Source organism: Hydractinia symbiolongicarpus, chromosome 9 (assembly GCF_029227915.1).
Source record: "Hydractinia symbiolongicarpus strain clone_291-10 chromosome 9, HSymV2.1, whole genome shotgun sequence".
Classification (NCBI taxonomy): Eukaryota; Metazoa; Cnidaria; class Hydrozoa; order Anthoathecata; family Hydractiniidae; genus Hydractinia; species Hydractinia symbiolongicarpus.
In genome coordinates, this window is record NC_079883.1 from 11,911,178 (window position 1) to 11,934,522 (window position 23,345).

The following is a 23,345-nucleotide window of genomic DNA, read 5'->3' on the forward strand; positions in this document are numbered from 1 at the left end:
GGCAGTTTATAACACACTCAAGCCACAAGCATTAACAAACTTTGAAGGGTACCCTCATGCTACGGTGCAGTTCCAACTCATACTTACCTGACGGGGAAGTAAAGACTGATCAATGAGGGTTTTCTTCCAGAGTGAGGCTCTTGCATTGCACTACGCTTGGGCTGACCTCTGCGATTACTGCAAACGTCAGTAACTCGACCGTACAATTTCTGGTAGTGGGGGCCTGCGTCCGCGCTCGCCCCCTCCTTAAGTCAAAATGAATGAGCTTAGAAAAGTTGCGCGGCCAAATGTCGGTGGTGACTTAAACGCTAAGGTAAAACCTCGCTTGGCTGTTACGAAACGTGATTGCGATATAAGTCCTCGGAAGGCGGCGGAATTTTATTTTATTTGCCATTCCGTCAGGGTTATTGGATGATCGGCAATAGATCGAGTTTGTATGCATTTGAAAGCTCTTTTTTCTCGTACTATCACCTGAAAATGTCATAGGAAACACTTTCAACAACCGCCACGTTCCTTAATTGTTATAACAAGAAATATATCACAGCAAATGAAAATGAAAAGCCTACGACACCGGGAGTTCCCAGGCGGTCCCCCATCCAAGTACTATCCCGGCCCGACGATGCTTAACTTCCGTGATCAGACGAGAACGGGTGTGTTCATCGTGGTATGGCCGTAGACATTAGTAGGTGCAAATACGTGCAATTTATTTTGACGTTGTGATCAAATTTTTTTATTTAATTTCTTTGAGTTACTTAGGACAAGGCGTATGCATGGATTATCTATTAGACTTTAAGGTTATAGTTTTGTGAAAAAAACAATGTTTTTTTAAAGATGTGTGGCTATAAAAATAGCCGTTGTTTTCTGAGTGTAGCGGTTTACTTCTTCTGTCCTTTGTCGTTCTTCTTTGGGAGTAAGACAGCTTGAATGTTTGGCAAAACACCACCAGCTGCAATGGTTACACCGCTCAAAAGTTTGTTTAATTCTTCATCATTACGAACAGCCAATTGTAAATGTCTTGGAATAATCCTAGCTTTTTTGTTGTCTCTTGCTGCGTTACCAGCCAACTCCAATATCTCAGCAGATAAATATTCCAAGACGGCTGCTAAGTAAACTGGTGCTCCAGATCCAATTCGGTTAGCATAGTGCCCTCTACGAAGGAATCTATGCACTCTACCGACTGGAAATTGAAGTCCAGCTCTTGAGGATCTTGTCTTGGCTTTAGCCTTAGCTTTTCCACCTTTTCCACGTCCAGACATAACTGCGATTTGATTTGTAAGTTAATACAAAAACGTACGAATATTTAACGTAAGTGTTAACGAAATAAACTTTACTCGTTTTTTCATCATAAAAATAGGATCGAAATCATGTTTTTTTAACCAATCATAATTAAGTATTAAACAAAAGATTTTTTTTTTAACCAATTAAATTGCGTATCGGCGTTTTCGGATCGAATTCGATCCGATTTTTTTACTTATAAACAAAAAGTTTTGACTTGCAGTTTAATGCTTATTTACAAGTTAAGTAGCAAAAATTTTTAACCATGTCTGACGCAGCAGCTAAAGGAGGAAAACAGGCACCTAAAGTAGCCAAGAAAGGTGAAAAAAGAGCCGGCAAAAAAGGAGGAAAGATTGGTGGAACTGGTGAAAAGAAACGCAAGAGAAAGAGAAAGGAAAGTTATGCTATTTACATCTACAATGTTTTGAAACAAGTTCACCCAGATGTCGGAGTTTCAAGCAAAGCTATGAGCATCATGAACTCATTTGTCAACGACATCTTTGAGCGCATTGCTTCCGAAGCTTCGCGTTTGGCTCTTCAAAACAAAAAGTGGACCATCTCTTCTCGTGAAATTCAAACCGCAGTACGTCTTCTCTTGCCTGGAGAACTTGCAAAACACGCAGTCAGTGAAGGAACAAAAGCCGTCACAAAATACACAAGCAGCAAGTAAACCAACGTCTACCAAACACAAACGGTCTTTTTTAAGACCACACATCTTTAAAAAAACATTTACTTGGCGTCACTACAAGTTAACCGAAGTTAATAAAACTTCTAAATAATGTGCTTAAGAACACTAGCCTACATTTAAAATACTTCCCCATGTGTGTGTGGATTAGCTTCACTTTTCATACGTATTATTAGCTGTACTTGCAGAAAAGACAAGTACATTGATCCATGTTATTGCTTACATTTAACTTAACCCAGCTTTTCACGGAAACACTCCCAGGCAAATTAACCCTACAAAGTATTTCTAAATTTTTTTTGTGTCATATATGACATAGTATCGTATAGCAATAAATGTAACTGTGACAAGACTTTACACATTGTGTAATTTGGAAGCGTGCACAAAGTAATGTTTTAAAAGATTTGTGGCTATAAAAATAGCCGTTTTTGTTGAGCAATGACAACGCTTAACCTCCGAATCCGTAAAGAGTTCTTCCTTGAGGTTTTAAGGCATAAACAACATCCATAGCGGTAACGGTCTTGCGTTTAGCGTGCTCTGTGTAGGTTACAGCATCACGAATAACATTCTCTAAGAAAACCTTCAGTACACCTCTGGTTTCCTCATAGATAAGGCCAGAGATACGTTTGACACCACCTCGTCGAGCAAGACGCCGAATAGCAGGTTTTGTGATTCCCTGAATGTTATCACGAAGAATTTTTCGGTGACGTTTAGCACCTCCTTTTCCCAATCCTTTACCTCCTTTTCCGCGTCCAGACATATTGATATAGTTGCGTACAGAACGAGTACAAAAACAACGTTTGAGTTAACAGAATTCAGACAGCTTTAAAAAGAGGCCATAAAATTACCTACTGCTCGTGGAAACACCCTAATTAACCAATAGAGTTGCGTCATTACAAAATGTTCCGAACATTTTGTACATTTTTTTAAGTAAAACTGTAGTTTTTTTAAAAATTCGTGGTCTTAATGTTTCAGTAAGGCAATAAATTTGGCATCGTTGGAATTCGCCAAACCTTCTGCTACTTACTAAAAAAAAAAAAAGTCAAAAGCTTTTGTGTATCAGAAGATACAGCCGTTTTCCCGTAGCCAAAAAACACAGATTTTATAAAAATGTTAAAGTAATGAGCGTAATGTCATTATGCAGCCAATCAGAAATTACTTTCTTAGCACCAATCAAATGGTTTGTTTTGAACCTTAGCTGTCAATCAATATGAGAAATAAAACTTTGGCGCGATAGTGCATTTTAGACCGTCTTGTGTATCCGTACTACATCGACTTCTTAAAATATGGCTCGTACAAAGCAAACTGCACGTAAATCTACTGGAGGAAAGGCTCCACGAAAACAACTCGCCACTAAAGCTGCGAGGAAAAGCGCACCAGCTACTGGAGGAGTGAAAAAACCACATCGTTACAGACCTGGTACAGTTGCTCTCAGAGAAATCAGAAGATACCAGAAGTCAACCGAGCTCTTGATCCGCAAGTTGCCTTTCCAGCGTCTTGTGCGAGAAATTGCTCAGGACTTCAAAACAGATCTGCGATTCCAGAGCACAGCCGTTATGGCTCTGCAAGAGGCTTCTGAAGCGTACCTTGTTGGCTTGTTCGAGGATACTAACTTGTGTGCCATTCACGCAAAACGAGTTACAATCATGCCTAAAGACATCCAGTTGGCAAGAAGAATTCGTGGGGAACGTGCCTAAGCATCTTACCAAACAAAAAACGGCTATTTTTATAGCCACACATCCATAAAAAATATTACGGCTAGCTTTTTATATCAAACTTTGTCCTGCTTTCTGTTTAAATTTTATGCTACATAAAAATTTTATGCTACATAAAGTTTGACAATGTTAAAAATATGAAGGGCAAGAAAAGTAAAAGCAAGAAAATAAGAAATTTAAAAACGAAAATACTTAAACTTAGGGAATCTAATCTTAAATTTACTCTTTTTTAACTGTTTAAGTGACTTAAACAAGTTTAACTTTGTACCAAGATAATGTTTTTTTGTAAATGTGTGGCTATAAAAATAGCCGTTTGTTAATGTAATAGCCAGATACACACAAATTATTTTTTTGCGGTCTTCTTTGCTGCCTTTTTGGGAGTCTTTTTGACCTTCTTTGCTGCAGGTTTTTTAGCAACAGGCTTCTTTGTGGGTTTCTTAGCTGCTGGTTTCTTAGCCGAGGCTTTCTTTGTGGCAGGCTTCTTTGCTGCTTTCTTTGGCGTGCTCTTCTTTGCTGGCTTCTTTTTTGGTGTACTTTTCTTTGCAGTAGGCTTCTTTGCCGTTGGCTTTTTTGCTGCGGCCTTTTTCTTAGGTTTTTCTTTTTTTACCTGACCTAGCTTGAATGATCCAGAAGCACCAGTGCCTTTAGTTTGAATCAAATCGCCTGATGTTACTCCTCGTTTAAGAGCCATTTTCAGATGATGATCTGAGTTTTCAGCAACTTTGTAATTTGCATGAATATATTTTGTAATAGCTTGGCGAGATGAACCACCGCGTTCCTTTAGGGTAGCGATAGCAGCCTTGATCATGTCCACATATTTAGGGTGATCAGCTGTCTTCTTTGCAGCAGGTTTCTTCTTGGGTGCGATTTTCTTTGGAGAAGCTGCTTCACTCATTTTTAATGTTTTCTTACAACAATCCAACGATAAACGATGCTTGTTATCACAGTAGAAGTATACTAAACATTACCGTGTAAATGAGATATAATTTAAGACGGTGCGAAGTATGCGGACGTAAAAGTACCACTCCCGGGAATTGATTTGGCGCGAAAACAGAAATGTGTGTTTCTGTACATCGTATAATGTCCGTTTTGGGTGCCGCGACTATGCGAAAGCATGTTAATTTTTATTTGTAGTACGACGCAATAGTCTGCAAGAGAAGCTGCTGGAGTTTGAGGTCTTCAGCATTACATCTAGTCTGTTAATTTGGGCTTCTTCCGCGCTCGTGTTAGGATTTTCATAAAGCGTTCTTTGGTTTGCGTTGCGTATGTCGGCCTACATCATCGACACGGCCTGTTTCCGGCTATTAGGAGCAATTCATATATTGGGCACTGCGTTTCGACTTTTTTATTAGACCACAGTAAAAAAATTCACTCACAGAAGTCCCTTTCTTTCATGGCTACAAACACGAAGAATTCTGTCGTAAGTAAAACGAATGCGCAAGCCAAAATGACGATGGGGCGAAGTCATAAGCATGGCCCTGTGGCCCAATGGATAAGGCATCTGACTACGAATCAGGGGATTCCAGGTTCGACTCCTGGCAGGGTCGCACTGTCGCATTTCGGCTGCATGGTCTACTGTGTAACGCGCGCGCACGTTCTGGCGTAATGCGTTGATAAACGGAATGTACGCAGACATATTGGAAAGTAATATCACGCACTTAGTATCGTCGCCTTTGTTAGCATTCATGTAAGTTACCATCCACTCGCTACAGTCGCTCTCCATCCTACGGCTAAATCAACAGCCGTGATTTTTACTATGTCGCCGTCCATCCGTACGCGGTGACAGTTGTAAGCTTTACAGTAACGTGACATGCTCCACAAGCAGTTACGGTGTGTGGACGATGCCTATCATGGCAACGCTTGTTCTTTATCGCTTCTCGGCCTAATGGCTAAGATCAAGTGTAGTATCTGTTCTTATCAGTTTAATATCTGGTAGGCCATTCTCTGAATGGTCAGTATATTAATCTGATTTTTGGCCTTGGGTCATGGAGGTGGATTCATTCACGCCGTGACCACGGGTTGCCTTGGTGTTGCACTATTACCGATGGCGGCCCACATAAGCAATAAAAGAATAATAGCAGTCCTCTTTCCGACGGCACTCTGCATAGTCTACGGCGGGAACAAAACGCGTACACTGGGGGAGAATACAGCCTATGCCCCGCGACACGGCAGTTTATAACACACTCAAGCCACAAGCATTAACAAACTTTGAAGGGTACCCTCATGCTACGGTGCAGTTCCAACTCATACTTACCTGACGGGGAAGTAAAGACTGATCAATGAGGGTTTTCTTCCAGAGTGAGGCTCTTGCATTGCACTACGCTTGGGCTGACCTCTGCGATTACTGCAAACGTCAGTAACTCGACCGTACAATTTCTGGTAGTGGGGGCCTGCGTCCGCGCTCGCCCCCTCCTTAAGTCAAAATGAATGAGCTTAGAAAAGTTGCGCGGCCAAATGTCGGTGGTGACTTAAACGCTAAGGTAAAACCTCGCTTGGCTGTTACGAAACGTGATTGCGATATAAGTCCTCGGAAGGCGGCGGAATTTTATTTTATTTGCCATTCCGTCAGGGTTATTGGATGATCGGCAATAGATCGAGTTTGTATGCATTTGAAAGCTCTTTTTTCTCGTACTATCACCTGAAAATGTCGTAGGAAAATGTCATAGGAAACACTTTCAACAACCGCCACGTTCCTTAATTGTTATAACAAGAAATATATCACAGCAAATGAAAATGAAAAGCCTACGACACCGGGAGTTCCCAGGCGGTCCCCCATCCAAGTACTATCCCGGCCCGACGATGCTTAACTTCCGTGATCAGACGAGAACGGGTGTGTTCATCGTGGTATGGCCGTAGACATTAGTAGGTGCAAATACGTGCAATTTATTTTGACGTTGTGATCAATTTTTTTTATTTAATTTCTTTGAGTTACTTAGGACAAGGCGTATGCATGGATTATCTATTAGACTTTAAGGTTATAGTTTTGTGAAAAAAACAATGTTTTTTTAAAGATGTGTGGCTATAAAAATAGCCGTTGTTTTCTGAGTGTAGCGGTTTACTTCTTCTGTCCTTTGTCGTTCTTCTTTGGGAGTAAGACAGCTTGAATGTTTGGCAAAACACCACCAGCTGCAATGGTTACACCGCTCAAAAGTTTGTTTAATTCTTCATCATTACGAACAGCCAATTGTAAATGTCTTGGAATAATCCTAGCTTTTTTGTTGTCTCTTGCTGCGTTACCAGCCAACTCCAATATCTCAGCAGATAAATATTCCAAGACGGCTGCTAAGTAAACTGGTGCTCCAGATCCAATTCGGTTAGCATAGTGCCCTCTACGAAGGAATCTATGCACTCTACCGACTGGAAATTGAAGTCCAGCTCTTGAGGATCTTGTCTTGGCTTTAGCCTTAGCTTTTCCACCTTTTCCACGTCCAGACATAACTGCGATTTGATTTGTAAGTTAATACAAAAACGTACGAATATTTAACGTAAGTGTTAACGAAATAAACTTTACTCGTTTTTTCATCATAAAAATAGGATCGAAATCATGTTTTTTTAACCAATCATAATTAAGTATTAAACAAAAGATTTTTTTTTTAACCAATTAAATTGCGTATCGGCGTTTTCGGATCGAATTCGATCCGATTTTTTTACTTATAAACAAAAAGTTTTGACTTGCAGTTTAATGCTTATTTACAAGTTAAGTAGCAAAAATTTTTAACCATGTCTGACGCAGCAGCTAAAGGAGGAAAACAGGCACCTAAAGTAGCCAAGAAAGGTGAAAAAAGAGCCGGCAAAAAAGGAGGAAAGATTGGTGGAACTGGTGAAAAGAAACGCAAGAGAAAGAGAAAGGAAAGTTATGCTATTTACATCTACAATGTTTTGAAACAAGTTCACCCAGATGTCGGAGTTTCAAGCAAAGCTATGAGCATCATGAACTCATTTGTCAACGACATCTTTGAGCGCATTGCTTCCGAAGCTTCGTGTTTGGCTCTTCAAAACAAAAAGTCGACCATCTCTTCTCGTGAAATTCAAACCGCAGTACGTCTTCTCTTGCCTGGAGAACTTGCAAAACACGCAGTCAGTGAAGGAACAAAAGCCGTCACAAAATACACAAGCAGCAAGTAAACCAACGTCTACCAAACACAAACGGTCTTTTTTAAGACCACACATCTTTAAAAAAACATTTACTTGGCGTCACTACAAGTTAACCGAAGTTAATAAAACTTCTAAATAATGTGCTTAAGAACACTAGCCTACATTTAAAATACTTCCCCATGTGTGTGTGGATTAGCTTCACTTTTCATACGTATTATTAGCTGTACTTGCAGAAAAGACAAGTACATTGATCCATGTTATTGCTTACATTTAACTTAACCCAGCTTTTCACGGAAACACTCCCAGGCAAATTAACCCTACAAAGTATTTCTAAATTTTTTTTGTGTCATATATGACATAGTATCGTATAGCAATAAATGTAACTGTGACAAGACTTTACACATTGTGTAATTTGGAAGCGTGCACAAAGTAATGTTTTAAAAGATTTGTGGCTATAAAAATAGCCGTTTTTGTTGAGCAATGACAACGCTTAACCTCCGAATCCGTAAAGAGTTCTTCCTTGACGTTTTAAGGCATAAACAACATCCATAGCGGTAACGGTCTTGCGTTTAGCGTGCTCTGTGTAGGTTACAGCATCACGAATAACATTCTCTAAGAAAACCTTCAGTACACCTCTGGTTTCCTCATAGATAAGGCCAGAGATACGTTTGACACCACCTCGTCGAGCAAGACGCCGAATAGCAGGTTTTGTGATTCCCTGAATGTTATCACGAAGAATTTTTCGGTGACGTTTAGCACCTCCTTTTCCCAATCCTTTACCTCCTTTTCCGCGTCCAGACATATTGATATAGTTGCGTACAGAACGAGTACAAAAACAACGTTTGAGTTAACAGAATTCAGACAGCTTTAAAAAGAGGCCATAAAATTACCTACTGCTCGTGGAAACACCCTAATTAACCAATAGAGTTGCGTCATTACAAAATGTTCCGAACATTTTGTACATTTTTTTAAGTAAAACTGTAGTTTTTTTAAAAATTCGTGGTCTTAATGTTTCAGTAAGGCAATAAATTTGGCATCGTTGGAATTCGCCAAACCTTCTGCTACTTACTAAAAAAAAAAAAAGTCAAAAGCTTTTGTGTATCAGAAGATACAGCCGTTTTCCCGTAGCCAAAAAACACAGATTTTATAAAAATGTTAAAGTAATGAGCGTAATGTCATTATGCAGCCAATCAGAAATTACTTTCTTAGCACCAATCAAATGGTTTGTTTTGAACCTTAGCTGTCAATCAATATGAGAAATAAAACTTTGGCGCGATAGTGCATTTTAGACCGTCTTGTGTATCCGTACTACATCGACTTCTTAAAATATGGCTCGTACAAAGCAAACTGCACGTAAATCTACTGGAGGAAAGGCTCCACGAAAACAACTCGCCACTAAAGCTGCGAGGAAAAGCGCACCAGCTACTGGAGGAGTGAAAAAACCACATCGTTACAGACCTGGTACAGTTGCTCTCAGAGAAATCAGAAGATACCAGAAGTCAACCGAGCTCTTGATCCGCAAGTTGCCTTTCCAGCGTCTTGTGCGAGAAATTGCTCAGGACTTCAAAACAGATCTGCGATTCCAGAGCACAGCCGTTATGGCTCTGCAAGAGGCTTCTGAAGCGTACCTTGTTGGCTTGTTCGAGGATACTAACTTGTGTGCCATTCACGCAAAACGAGTTACAATCATGCCTAAAGACATCCAGTTGGCAAGAAGAATTCGTGGGGAACGTGCCTAAGCATCTTACCAAACAAAAAACGGCTATTTTTATAGCCACACATCCATAAAAAATATTACGGCTAGCTTTTCATATCAAACTTTGTCCTGCTTTCTGTTTAAATTTTATGCTACATAAAAATTTTATGCTACATAAAGTTTGACAATGTTAAAAATATGAAGGGCAAGAAAAGTAAAAGCAAGAAAATAAGAAATTTAAAAACGAAAATACTTAAACTTAGGGAATCTAATCTTAAATTTACTCTTTTTTAACTGTTTAAGTGACTTAAACAAGTTTAACTTTGTACCAAGATAATGTTTTTTTGTAAATGTGTGGCTATAAAAATAGCCGTTTGTTAATGTAATAGCCAGATACACACAAATTATTTTTTTGCGGTCTTCTTTGCTGCCTTTTTGGGAGTCTTTTTGACCTTCTTTGCTGCAGGTTTTTTAGCAACAGGCTTCTTTGTGGGTTTCTTAGCTGCTGGTTTCTTAGCCGAGGCTAATCCTAGCTTTTTTGTTGTCTCTTGCTGCGTTACCAGCCAACTCCAATATCTCAGCAGATAAATATTCCAAGACGGCTGCTAAGTAAACTGGTGCTCCAGATCCAATTCGGTTAGCATAGTGCCCTCTACGAAGGAATCTATGCACTCTACCGACTGGAAATTGAAGTCCAAGTGTTAACGAAATAAACTTTACTCGTTTTTTCATCATAAAAATAGGATCGAAATCATGTTTTTTTAACCAATCATAATTAAGTATTAAACAAAAGATTTTTTTTTTAACCAATTAAATTGCGTATCGGCGTTTTCGGATCGAATTCGATCCGATTTTTTTACTTATAAACAAAAAGTTTTGACTTGCAGTTTAATGCTTATTTACAAGTTAAGTAGCAAAAATTTTTAACCATGTCTGACGCAGCAGCTAAAGGAGGAAAACAGGCACCTAAAGTAGCCAAGAAAGGTGAAAAAAGAGCCGGCAAAAAAGGAGGAAAGATTGGTGGAACTGGTGAAAAGAAACGCAAGAGAAAGAGAAAGGAAAGTTATGCTATTTACATCTACAATGTTTTGAAACAAGTTCACCCAGATGTCGGAGTTTCAAGCAAAGCTATGAGCATCATGAACTCATTTGTCAACGACATCTTTGAGCGCATTGCTTCCGAAGCTTCGCGTTTGGCTCTTCAAAACAAAAAGTCGACCATCTCTTCTCGTGAAATTCAAACCGCAGTACGTCTTCTCTTGCCTGGAGAACTTGCAAAACACGCAGTCAGTGAAGGAACAAAAGCCGTCACAAAATACACAAGCAGCAAGTAAACCAACGTCTACCAAACACAAACGGTCTTTTTTAAGACCACACATCTTTAAAAAAACATTTACTTGGCGTCACTACAAGTTAACCGAAGTTAATAAAACTTCTAAATAATGTGCTTAAGAACACTAGCCTACATTTAAAATACTTCCCCATGTGTGTGTGGATTAGCTTCACTTTTCATACGTATTATTAGCTGTACTTGCAGAAAAGACAAGTACATTGATCCATGTTATTGCTTACATTTAACTTAACCCAGCTTTTCACGGAAACACTCCCAGGCAAATTAACCCTACAAAGTATTTCTAAATTTTTTTTGTGTCATATATGACATAGTATCGTATAGCAATAAATGTAACTGTGACAAGACTTTACACATTGTGTAATTTGGAAGCGTGCACAAAGTAATGTTTTAAAAGATTTGTGGCTATAAAAATAGCCGTTTTTGTTGAGCAATGACAACGCTTAACCTCCGAATCCGTAAAGAGTTCTTCCTTGACGTTTTAAGGCATAAACAACATCCATAGCGGTAACGGTCTTGCGTTTAGCGTGCTCTGTGTAGGTTACAGCATCACGAATAACATTCTCTAAGAAAACCTTCAGTACACCTCTGGTTTCCTCATAGATAAGGCCAGAGATACGTTTGACACCACCTCGTCGAGCAAGACGCCGAATAGCAGGTTTTGTGATTCCCTGAATGTTATCACGAAGAATTTTTCGGTGACGTTTAGCACCTCCTTTTCCCAATCCTTTACCTCCTTTTCCGCGTCCAGACATATTGATATAGTTGCGTACAGAACGAGTACAAAAACAACGTTTGAGTTAACAGAATTCAGACAGCTTTAAAAAGAGGCCATAAAATTACCTACTGCTCGTGGAAACACCCTAATTAACCAATAGAGTTGCGTCATTACAAAATGTTCCGAACATTTTGTACATTTTTTTAAGTAAAACTGTAGTTTTTTTAAAAATTCGTGGTCTTAATGTTTCAGTAAGGCAATAAATTTGGCATCGTTGGAATTCGCCAAACCTTCTGCTACTTACTAAAAAAAAAAAAAGTCAAAAGCTTTTGTGTATCAGAAGATACAGCCGTTTTCCCGTAGCCAAAAAACACAGATTTTATAAAAATGTTAAAGTAATGAGCGTAATGTCATTATGCAGCCAATCAGAAATTACTTTCTTAGCACCAATCAAATGGTTTGTTTTGAACCTTAGCTGTCAATCAATATGAGAAATAAAACTTTGGCGCGATAGTGCATTTTAGACCGTCTTGTGTATCCGTACTACATCGACTTCTTAAAATATGGCTCGTACAAAGCAAACTGCACGTAAATCTACTGGAGGAAAGGCTCCACGAAAACAACTCGCCACTAAAGCTGCGAGGAAAAGCGCACCAGCTACTGGAGGAGTGAAAAAACCACATCGTTACAGACCTGGTACAGTTGCTCTCAGAGAAATCAGAAGATACCAGAAGTCAACCGAGCTCTTGATCCGCAAGTTGCCTTTCCAGCGTCTTGTGCGAGAAATTGCTCAGGACTTCAAAACAGATCTGCGATTCCAGAGCACAGCCGTTATGGCTCTGCAAGAGGCTTCTGAAGCGTACCTTGTTGGCTTGTTCGAGGATACTAACTTGTGTGCCATTCACGCAAAACGAGTTACAATCATGCCTAAAGACATCCAGTTGGCAAGAAGAATTCGTGGGGAACGTGCCTAAGCATCTTACCAAACAAAAAACGGCTATTTTTATAGCCACACATCCATAAAAAATATTACGGCTAGCTTTTTATATCAAACTTTGTCCTGCTTTCTGTTTAAATTTTATGCTACATAAAAATTTTATGCTACATAAAGTTTGACAATGTTAAAAATATGAAGGGCAAGAAAAGTAAAAGCAAGAAAATAAGAAATTTAAAAACGAAAATACTTAAACTTAGGGAATCTAATCTTAAATTTACTCTTTTTTAACTGTTTAAGTGACTTAAACAAGTTTAACTTTGTACCAAGATAGTGTTTTTTTGTAAATGTGTGGCTATTAAAATAGCCGTTTGTTAATGTAATAGCCAGATACACACAAATTATTTTTTTGCGGTCTTCTTTGCTGCCTTTTTGGGAGTCTTTTTGACCTTCTTTGCTGCAGGTTTTTTAGCAACAGGCTTCTTTGTGGGTTTCTTAGCTGCTGGTTTCTTAGCCGAGGCTTTCTTTGTGGCAGGCTTCTTTGCTGCTTTCTTTGGCGTGCTCTTCTTTGCTGGCTTCTTTTTTGGTGTACTTTTCTTTGCAGTAGGCTTCTTTGCCGTTGGCTTTTTTGCTGCGGCCTTTTTCTTAGGTTTTTCTTTTTTTACCTGACCTAGCTTGAATGATCCAGAAGCACCAGTGCCTTTAGTTTGAATCAAATCGCCTGATGTTACTCCTCGTTTAAGAGCCATTTTCAGATGATGATCTGAGTTTTCAGCAACTTTGTAATTTGCATGAATATATTTTGTAATAGCTTGGCGAGATGAACCACCGCGTTCCTTTAGGGTAGCGATAGCAGCCTTGATCATGTCCACATATTTAGGGTGATCAGCTGTCTTCTTTGCAGCAGGTTTCTTCTTGGGTGCGATTTTCTTTGGAGAAGCTGCTTCACTCATTTTTAATGTTTTCTTACAACAATCCAACGATAAACGATGCTTGTTATCACAGTAGAAGTATACTAAACATTACCGTGTAAATGAGATATAATTTAAGACGGTGCGAAGTATGCGGACGTAAAAGTACCACTCCCGGGAATTGATTTGGCGCGAAAACAGAAATGTGTGTTTCTGTACATCGTATAATGTCCGTTTTGGGTGCCGCGACTATGCGAAAGCATGTTAATTTTTATTTGTAGTACGACGCAATAGTCTGCAAGAGAAGCTGCTGGAGTTTGAGGTCTTCAGCATTACATCTAGTCTGTTAATTTGGGCTTCTTCCGCGCTCGTGTTAGGATTTTCATAAAGCGTTCTTTGGTTTGCGTTGCGTATGTCGGCCTACATCATCGACACGGCCTGTTTCCGGCTATTAGGAGCAATTCATATATTGGGCACTGCGTTTCGACTTTTTTATTAGACCACAGTAAAAAAATTCACTCACAGAAGTCCCTTTCTTTCATGGCTACAAACACGAAGAATTCTGTCGTAAGTAAAACGAATGCGCAAGCCAAAATGACGATGGGGCGAAGTCATAAGCATGGCCCTGTGGCCCAATGGATAAGGCATCTGACTACGAATCAGGGGATTCCAGGTTCGACTCCTGGCAGGGTCGCACTGTCGCATTTCGGCTGCATGGTCTACTGTGTAACGCGCGCGCACGTTCTGGCGTAATGCGTTGATAAACGGAATGTACGCAGACATATTGGAAAGTAATATCACGCACTTAGTATCGTCGCCTTTGTTAGCATTCATGTAAGTTACCATCCACTCGCTACAGTCGCTCTCCATCCTACGGCTAAATCAACAGCCGTGATTTTTACTATGTCGCCGTCCATCCGTACGCGGTGACAGTTGTAAGCTTTACAGTAACGTGACATGCTCCACAAGCAGTTACGGTGTGTGGACGATGCCTATCATGGCAACGCTTGTTCTTTATCGCTTCTCGGCCTAATGGCTAAGATCAAGTGTAGTATCTGTTCTTATCAGTTTAATATCTGGTAGGCCATTCTCTGAATGGTCAGTATATTAATCTGATTTTTGGCCTTGGGTCATGGAGGTGGATTCATTCACGCCGTGACCACGGGTTGCCTTGGTGTTGCACTATTACCGATGGCGGCCCACATAAGCAATAAAAGAATAATAGCAGTCCTCTTTCCGACGGCACTCTGCATAGTCTACGGCGGGAACAAAACGCGTACACTGGGGGAGAATACAGCCTATGCCCCGCGACACGGCAGTTTATAACACACTCAAGCCACAAGCATTAACAAACTTTGAAGGGTACCCTCATGCTACGGTGCAGTTCCAACTCATACTTACCTGACGGGGAAGTAAAGACTGATCAATGAGGGTTTTCTTCCAGAGTGAGGCTCTTGCATTGCACTACGCTTGGGCTGACCTCTGCGATTACGGCAAACGTCAGTAACTCGACCGTACAATTTCTGGTAGTGGGGGCCTACGTCCGCGCTCGCCCCCTCCTTAAGTCAAAATGAATGAGCTTAGAAAAGTTGCGCGGCCAAATGTCGGTGGTGACTTAAACGCTAAGGTAAAACCTCGCTTGGCTGTTACGAAACGTGATTGCGATATAAGTCCTCGGAAGGCGGCGGAATTTTATTTTATTTGCCATTCCGTCAGGGTTATTGGATGATCGGCAATAGATCGAGTTTGTATGCATTTGAAAGCTCTTTTTTCTCGTACTATCACCTGAAAATGTCGTAGGAAAATGTCATAGGAAACACTTTCAACAACCGCCACGTTCCTTAATTGTTATAACAAGAAATATATCACAGCAAATGAAAATGAAAAGCCTACGACACCGGGAGTTCCCAGGCGGTCCCCCATCCAAGTACTATCCCGGCCCGACGATGCTTAACTTCCGTGATCAGACGAGAACGGGTGTGTTCATCGTGGTATGGCCGTAGACATTAGTAGGTGCAAATACGTGCAATTTATTTTGACGTTGTGATCAAATTTTTTTATTTAATTTCTTTGAGTTACTTAGGACAAGGCGTATGCATGGATTATCTATTAGACTTTAAGGTTATAGTTTTGTGAAAAAAACAATGTTTTTTTAAAGATGTGTGGCTATAAAAATAGCCGTTGTTTTCTGAGTGTAGCGGTTTACTTCTTCTGTCCTTTGTCGTTCTTCTTTGGGAGTAAGACAGCTTGAATGTTTGGCAAAACACCACCAGCTGCAATGGTTACACCGCTCAAAAGTTTGTTTAATTCTTCATCATTACGAACAGCCAATTGTAAATGTCTTGGAATAATCCTAGCTTTTTTGTTGTCTCTTGCTGCGTTACCAGCCAACTCCAATATCTCAGCAGATAAATATTCCAAGACGGCTGCTAAGTAAACTGGTGCTCCAGATCCAATTCGGTTAGCATAGTGCCCTCTACGAAGGAATCTATGCACTCTACCGACTGGAAATTGAAGTCCAGCTCTTGAGGATCTTGTCTTGGCTTTAGCCTTAGCTTTTCCACCTTTTCCACGTCCAGACATAACTGCGATTTGATTTGTAAGTTAATACAAAAACGTACGAATATTTAACGTAAGTGTTAACGAAATAAACTTTACTCGTTTTTTCATCATAAAAATAGGATCGAAATCATGTTTTTTTAACCAATCATAATTAAGTATTAAACAAAAGATTTTTTTTTTAACCAATTAAATTGCGTATCGGCGTTTTCGGATCGAATTCGATCCGATTTTTTTACTTATAAACAAAAAGTTTTGACTTGCAGTTTAATGCTTATTTACAAGTTAAGTAGCAAAAATTTTTAACCATGTCTGACGCAGCAGCTAAAGGAGGAAAACAGGCACCTAAAGTAGCCAAGAAAGGTGAAAAAAGAGCCGGCAAAAAAGGAGGAAAGATTGGTGGAACTGGTGAAAAGAAACGCAAGAGAAAGAGAAAGGAAAGTTATGCTATTTACATCTACAATGTTTTGAAACAAGTTCACCCAGATGTCGGAGTTTCAAGCAAAGCTATGAGCATCATGAACTCATTTGTCAACGACATCTTTGAGCGCATTGCTTCCGAAGCTTCGCGTTTGGCTCTTCAAAACAAAAAGTCGACCATCTCTTCTCGTGAAATTCAAACCGCAGTACGTCTTCTCTTGCCTGGAGAACTTGCAAAACACGCAGTCAGTGAAGGAACAAAAGCCGTCACAAAATACACAAGCAGCAAGTAAACCAACGTCTACCAAACACAAACGGTCTTTTTTAAGACCACACATCTTTAAAAAAACATTTACTTGGCGTCACTACAAGTTAACCGAAGTTAATAAAACTTCTAAATAATGTGCTTAAGAACACTAGCCTACATTTAAAATACTTCCCCATGTGTGTGTGGATTAGCTTCACTTTTCATACGTATTATTAGCTGTACTTGCAGAAAAGACAAGTACATTGATCCATGTTATTGCTTACATTTAACTTAACCCAGCTTTTCACGGAAACACTCCCAGGCAAATTAACCCTACAAAGTATTTCTAAATTTTTTTTGTGTCATATATGACATAGTATCGTATAGCAATAAATGTAACTGTGACAAGACTTTACACATTGTGTAATTTGGAAGCGTGCACAAAGTAATGTTTTAAAAGATTTGTGGCTATAAAAATAGCCGTTTTTGTTGAGCAATGACAACGCTTAACCTCCGAATCCGTAAAGAGTTCTTCCTTGACGTTTTAAGGCATAAACAACATCCATAGCGGTAACGGTCTTGCGTTTAGCGTGCTCTGTGTAGGTTACAGCATCACGAATAACATTCTCTAAGAAAACCTTCAGTACACCTCTGGTTTCCTCATAGATAAGGCCAGAGATACGTTTGACACCACCTCGTCGAGCAAGACGCCGAATAGCAGGTTTTGTGATTCCCTGAATGTTATCACGAAGAATTTTTCGGTGACGTTTAGCACCTCCTTTTCCCAATCCTTTACCTCCTTTTCCGCGTCCAGACATATTGATATAGTTGCGTACAGAACGAGTACAAAAACAACGTTTGAGTTAACAGAATTCAGACAGCTTTAAAAAGAGGCCATAAAATTACCTACTGCTCGTGGAAACACCCTAATTAACCAATAGAGTTGCGTCATTACAAAATGTTCCGAACATTTTGTACATTTTTTTAAGTAAAACTGTAGTTTTTTTAAAAATTCGTGGTCTTAATGTTTCAGTAAGGCAATAAATTTGGCATCGTTGGAATTCACCAAACCTTCTGCTACTTACTAAAAAAAAAAAAAGTCAAAAGCTTTTGTGTATCAGAAGATACAGCCGTTTTCCCGTAGCCAAAAAACACAGATTTTATAAAAATGTTAAAGTAATGAGCGTAATGTCATTATGCAGCCAATCAGAAATTACTTTCTTAGCACCAATCAAATGGTTTGTTTTGAACCTTAGCTGTCAATCAATATGAGAAATAAAACTTTGGCGCGATAGTGCATTTTAGACCGTCTTGTGTATCCGTACTACATCGACTTCTTAAAATATGGCTCGTACAAAGCAAACTGCACGTAAATCTACTGGAGGAAAGGCTCCACGAAAACAACTCGCCACTAAAGCTGCGAGGAAAAGCGCACCAGCTACTGGAGGAGTGAAAAAACCACATCGTTACAGACCTGGTACAGTTGCTCTCAGAGAAATCAGAAGATACCAGAAGTCAACCGAGCTCTTGATCCGCAAGTTGCCTTTCCAGCGTCTTGTGCGAGAAATTGCTCAGGACTTCAAAACAGATCTGCGATTCCAGAGCACAGCCGTTATGGCTCTGCAAGAGGCTTCTGAAGCGTACCTTGTTGGCTTGTTCGAGGATACTAACTTGTGTGCCATTCACGCAAAACGAGTTACAATCATGCCTAAAGACATCCAGTTGGCAAGAAGAATTCGTGGGGAACGTGCCTAAGCATCTTACCAAACAAAAAACGGCTATTTTTATAGCCACACATCCATAAAAAATATTTCGGCTAGCTTTTCATATCAAACTTTGTCCTGCTTTCTGTTTAAATTTTATGCTACATAAAAATTTTATGCTACATAAAGTTTGACAATGTTAAAAATATGAAGGGCAAGAAAAGTAAAAGCAAGAAAATAAGAAATTTAAAAACGAAAATACTTAAACTTAGGGAATCTAATCTTAAATTTACTCTTTTTTAACTGTTTAAGTGACTTAAACAAGTTTAACTTTGTACCAAGATAATGTTTTTTTGTAAATGTGTGGCTATAAAAATAGCCGTTTGTTAATGTAATAGCCAGATACACACAAATTATTTTTTTGCGGTCTTCTTTGCTGCCTTTTTGGGAGTCTTTTTGACCTTCTTTGCTGCAGGTTTTTTAGCAACAGGCTTCTTTGTGGGTTTCTTAGCTGCTGGTTTCTTAGCCGAGGCTTTCTTTGTGGCAGGCTTCTTTGCTGCTTTCTTTGGCGTGCTCTTCTTTGCTGGCTTCTTTTTTGGTGTACTTTTCTTTGCAGTAGGCTTCTTTGCCGTTGGCTTTTTTGCTGCGGCCTTTTTCTTAGGTTTTTCTTTTTTTACCTGACCTAGCTTGAATGATCCAGAAGCACCAGTGCCTTTAGTTTGAATCAAATCGCCTGATGTTACTCCTCGTTTAAGAGCCATTTTCAGATGATGATCTGAGTTTTCAGCAACTTTGTAATTTGCATGAATATATTTTGTAATAGCTTGGCGAGATGAACCACCGCGTTCCTTTAGGGTAGCGATAGCAGCCTTGATCATGTCCACATATTTAGGGTGATCAGCTGTCTTCTTTGCAGCAGGTTTCTTCTTGGGTGCGATTTTCTTTGGAGAAGCTGCTTCACTCATTTTTAATGTTTTCTTACAACAATCCAACGATAAACGATGCTTGTTATCACAGTAGAAGTATACTAAACATTACCGTGTAAATGAGATATAATTTAAGACGGTGCGAAGTATGCGGACGTAAAAGTACCACTCCCGGGAATTGATTTGGCGCGAAAACAGAAATGTGTGTTTCTGTACATCGTATAATGTCCGTTTTGGGTGCCGCGACTATGCGAAAGCATGTTAATTTTTATTTGTAGTACGACGCAATAGTCTGCAAGAGAAGCTGCTGGAGTTTGAGGTCTTCAGCATTACATCTAGTCTGTTAATTTGGGCTTCTTCCGCGCTCGTGTTAGGATTTTCATAAAGCGTTCTTTGGTTTGCGTTGCGTATGTCGGCCTACATCATCGACACGGCCTGTTTCCGGCTATTAGGAGCAATTCATATATTGGGCACTGCGTTTCGACTTTTTTATTAGACCACAGTAAAAAAATTCACTCACAGAAGTCCCTTTCTTTCATGGCTACAAACACGAAGAATTCTGTCGTAAGTAAAACGAATGCGCAAGCCAAAATGACGATGGGGCGAAGTCATAAGCATGGCCCTGTGGCCCAATGGATAAGGCATCTGACTACGAATCAGGGGATTCCAGGTTCGACTCCTGGCAGGGTCGCACTGTCGCATTTCGGCTGCATGGTCTACTGTGTAACGCGCGCGCACGTTCTGGCGTAATGCGTTGATAAACGGAATGTACGCAGACATATTGGAAAGTAATATCACGCACTTAGTATCGTCGCCTTTGTTAGCATTCATGTAAGTTACCATCCACTCGCTACAGTCGCTCTCCATCCTACGGCTAAATCAACAGCCGTGATTTTTACTATGTCGCCGTCCATCCGTACGCGGTGACAGTTGTAAGCTTTACAGTAACGTGACATGCTCCACAAGCAGTTACGGTGTGTGGACGATGCCTATCATGGCAACGCTTGTTCTTTATCGCTTCTCGGCCTAATGGCTAAGATCAAGTGTAGTATCTGTTCTTATCAGTTTAATATCTGGTAGGCCATTCTCTGAATGGTCAGTATATTAATCTGATTTTTGGCCTTGGGTCATGGAGGTGGATTCATTCACGCCGTGACCACGGGTTGCCTTGGTGTTGCACTATTACCGATGGCGGCCCACATAAGCAATAAAAGAATAATAGCAGTCCTCTTTCCGACGGCACTCTGCATAGTCTACGGCGGGAACAAAACGCGTACACTGGGGGAGAATACAGCCTATGCCCCGCGACACGGCAGTTTATAACACACTCAAGCCACAAGCATTAACAAACTTTGAAGGGTACCCTCATGCTACGGTGCAGTTCCAACTCATACTTACCTGACGGGGAAGTAAAGACTGATCAATGAGGGTTTTCTTCCAGAGTGAGGCTCTTGCATTGCACTACGCTTGGGCTGACCTCTGCGATTACTGCAAACGTCAGTAACTCGACCGTACAATTTCTGGTAGTGGGGGCCTGCGTCCGCGCTCGCCCCCTCCTTAAGTCAAAATGAATGAGCTTAGAAAAGTTGCGCGGCCAAATGTCGGTGGTGACTTAAACGCTAAGGTAAAACCTCGCTTGGCTGTTACGAAACGTGATTGCGATATAAGTCCTCGGAAGGCGGCGGAATTTTATTTTATTTGCCATTCCGTCAGGGTTATTGGATGATCGGCAATAGATCGAGTTTGTATGCATTTGAAAGCTCTTTTTTCTCGTACTATCACCTGAAAATGTCGTAGGAAAATGTCATAGGAAACACTTTCAACAACCGCCACGTTCCTTAATTGTTATAACAAGAAATATATCACAGCAAATGAAAATGAAAAGCCTACGACACCGGGAGTTCCCAGGCGGTCCCCCATCCAAGTACTATCCCGGCCCGACGATGCTTAACTTCCGTGATCAGACGAGAACGGGTGTGTTCATCGTGGTATGGCCGTAGACATTAGTAGGTGCAAATACGTGCAATTTATTTTGACGTTGTGATCAAATTTTTTTATTTAATTTCTTTGAGTTACTTAGGACAAGGCGTATGCATGGATTATCTATTAGACTTTAAGGTTATAGTTTTGTGAAAAAAACAATGTTTTTTTAAAGATGTGTGGCTATAAAAATAGCCGTTGTTTTCTGAGTGTAGCGGTTTACTTCTTCTGTCCTTTGTCGTTCTTCTTTGGGAGTAAGACAGCTTGAATGTTTGGCAAAACACCACCAGCTGCAATGGTTACACCGCTCAAAAGTTTGTTTAATTCTTCATCATTACGAACAGCCAATTGTAAATGTCTTGGAATAATCCTAGCTTTTTTGTTGTCTCTTGCTGCGTTACCAGCCAACTCCAATATCTCAGCAGATAAATATTCCAAGACGGCTGCTAAGTAAACTGGTGCTCCAGATCCAATTCGGTTAGCATAGTGCCCTCTACGAAGGAATCTATGCACTCTACCGACTGGAAATTGAAGTCCAGCTCTTGAGGATCTTGTCTTGGCTTTAGCCTTAGCTTTTCCACCTTTTCCACGTCCAGACATAACTGCGATTTGATTTGTAAGTTAATACAAAAACGTACGAATATTTAACGTAAGTGTTAACGAAATAAACTTTACTCGTTTTTTCATCATAAAAATAGGATCGAAATCATGTTTTTTTAACCAATCATAATTAAGTATTAAACAAAAGATTTTTTTTTTAACCAATTAAATTGCGTATCGGCGTTTTCGGATCGAATTCGATCCGATTTTTTTACTTATAAACAAAAAGTTTTGACTTGCAGTTTAATGCTTATTTACAAGTTAAGTAGCAAAAATTTTTAACCATGTCTGACGCAGCAGCTAAAGGAGGAAAACAGGCACCTAAAGTAGCCAAGAAAGGTGAAAAAAGAGCCGGCAAAAAAGGAGGAAAGATTGGTGGAACTGGTGAAAAGAAACGCAAGAGAAAGAGAAAGGAAAGTTATGCTATTTACATCTACAATGTTTTGAAACAAGTTCACCCAGATGTCGGAGTTTCAAGCAAAGCTATGAGCATCATGAACTCATTTGTCAACGACATCTTTGAGCGCATTGCTTCCGAAGCTTCGCGTTTGGCTCTTCAAAACAAAAAGTCGACCATCTCTTCTCGTGAAATTCAAACCGCAGTACGTCTTCTCTTGCCTGGAGAACTTGCAAAACACGCAGTCAGTGAAGGAACAAAAGCCGTCACAAAATACACAAGCAGCAAGTAAACCAACGTCTACCAAACACAAACGGTCTTTTTTAAGACCACACATCTTTAAAAAAACATTTACTTGGCGTCACTACAAGTTAACCGAAGTTAATAAAACTTCTAAATAATGTGCTTAAGAACACTAGCCTACATTTAAAATACTTCCCCATGTGTGTGTGGATTAGCTTCACTTTTCATACGTATTATTAGCTGTACTTGCAGAAAAGACAAGTACATTGATCCATGTTATTGCTTACATTTAACTTAACCCAGCTTTTCACGGAAACACTCCCAGGCAAATTAACCCTACAAAGTATTTCTAAATTTTTTTTGTGTCATATATGACATAGTATCGTATAGCAATAAATGTAACTGTGACAAGACTTTACACATTGTGTAATTTGGAAGCGTGCACAAAGTAATGTTTTAAAAGATTTGTGGCTATAAAAATAGCCGTTTTTGTTGAGCAATGAAAACGCTTAACCTCCGAATCCGTAAAGAGTTCTTCCTTGAGGTTTTAAGGCATAAACAACATCCATAGCGGTAACGGTCTTGCGTTTAGCGTGCTCTGTGTAGGTTACAGCATCACGAATAACATTCTCTAAGAAAACCTTCAGTACACCTCTGGTTTCCTCATAGATAAGGCCAGAGATACGTTTGACACCACCTCGTCGAGCAAGACGCCGAATAGCAGGTTTTGTGATTCCCTGAATGTTATCACGAAGAATTTTTCGGTGACGTTTAGCACCTCCTTTTCCCAATCCTTTACCTCCTTTTCCGCGTCCAGACATATTGATATAGTTGCGTACAGAACAAGTACAAAAACAACGTTTGAGTTAACAGAATTCAGACAGCTTTAAAAA

At 39.9% G+C, this 23,345-nt stretch overlaps 14 non-coding genes across 14 annotated transcripts; 10 read left to right on the forward strand and 4 right to left on the reverse strand.

Annotated features, from left to right (window-relative positions):
* Positions 1-79: 79 nt before the first annotated feature.
* On the forward strand, positions 80-244 carry LOC130660369 (U1 spliceosomal RNA). The gene has a single exon (XR_008987568.1). It is a non-coding gene; the product is annotated as a U1 spliceosomal RNA (small nuclear RNA).
* A 315-nt stretch (positions 245-559) lies between these two features.
* On the reverse strand, positions 560-678 carry LOC130658418 (5S ribosomal RNA). The gene has a single exon (XR_008985633.1). It is a non-coding gene; the product is annotated as a 5S ribosomal RNA (ribosomal RNA).
* Positions 679-5,146: 4,468 nt separating this feature from the next.
* Positions 5,147-5,219, forward strand: Trnar-acg (transfer RNA arginine (anticodon ACG)). Its single transcript has one exon. It is a non-coding gene; the product is annotated as a tRNA-Arg (tRNA).
* Positions 5,220-5,541: 322 nt separating this feature from the next.
* Positions 5,542-5,733, forward strand: LOC130661416 (U2 spliceosomal RNA). The gene has a single exon (XR_008988609.1). It is a non-coding gene; the product is annotated as a U2 spliceosomal RNA (small nuclear RNA).
* A 185-nt stretch (positions 5,734-5,918) lies between these two features.
* LOC130660370 (U1 spliceosomal RNA) lies at positions 5,919-6,083 on the forward strand. Its single transcript, XR_008987570.1, has one exon. It is a non-coding gene; the product is annotated as a U1 spliceosomal RNA (small nuclear RNA).
* A 328-nt stretch (positions 6,084-6,411) lies between these two features.
* Positions 6,412-6,530, reverse strand: LOC130658419 (5S ribosomal RNA). The gene has a single exon (XR_008985634.1). It is a non-coding gene; the product is annotated as a 5S ribosomal RNA (ribosomal RNA).
* Positions 6,531-13,998: 7,468 nt separating this feature from the next.
* Trnar-acg (transfer RNA arginine (anticodon ACG)) lies at positions 13,999-14,071 on the forward strand. Its single transcript has one exon. It is a non-coding gene; the product is annotated as a tRNA-Arg (tRNA).
* Positions 14,072-14,393: 322 nt separating this feature from the next.
* On the forward strand, positions 14,394-14,585 carry LOC130661419 (U2 spliceosomal RNA). Its single transcript, XR_008988611.1, has one exon. It is a non-coding gene; the product is annotated as a U2 spliceosomal RNA (small nuclear RNA).
* A 185-nt stretch (positions 14,586-14,770) lies between these two features.
* LOC130660478 (U1 spliceosomal RNA) lies at positions 14,771-14,935 on the forward strand. Its single transcript, XR_008987676.1, has one exon. It is a non-coding gene; the product is annotated as a U1 spliceosomal RNA (small nuclear RNA).
* Positions 14,936-15,263: 328 nt separating this feature from the next.
* Positions 15,264-15,382, reverse strand: LOC130658421 (5S ribosomal RNA). The gene has a single exon (XR_008985635.1). It is a non-coding gene; the product is annotated as a 5S ribosomal RNA (ribosomal RNA).
* A 4,468-nt stretch (positions 15,383-19,850) lies between these two features.
* Trnar-acg (transfer RNA arginine (anticodon ACG)) lies at positions 19,851-19,923 on the forward strand. Its single transcript has one exon. It is a non-coding gene; the product is annotated as a tRNA-Arg (tRNA).
* Positions 19,924-20,245: 322 nt separating this feature from the next.
* LOC130661420 (U2 spliceosomal RNA) lies at positions 20,246-20,437 on the forward strand. Its single transcript, XR_008988612.1, has one exon. It is a non-coding gene; the product is annotated as a U2 spliceosomal RNA (small nuclear RNA).
* Positions 20,438-20,622: 185 nt separating this feature from the next.
* On the forward strand, positions 20,623-20,787 carry LOC130660371 (U1 spliceosomal RNA). Its single transcript, XR_008987571.1, has one exon. It is a non-coding gene; the product is annotated as a U1 spliceosomal RNA (small nuclear RNA).
* Positions 20,788-21,115: 328 nt separating this feature from the next.
* LOC130658422 (5S ribosomal RNA) lies at positions 21,116-21,234 on the reverse strand. The gene has a single exon (XR_008985636.1). It is a non-coding gene; the product is annotated as a 5S ribosomal RNA (ribosomal RNA).
* Between the last annotated feature and the right edge of the window lie 2,111 nt (positions 21,235-23,345).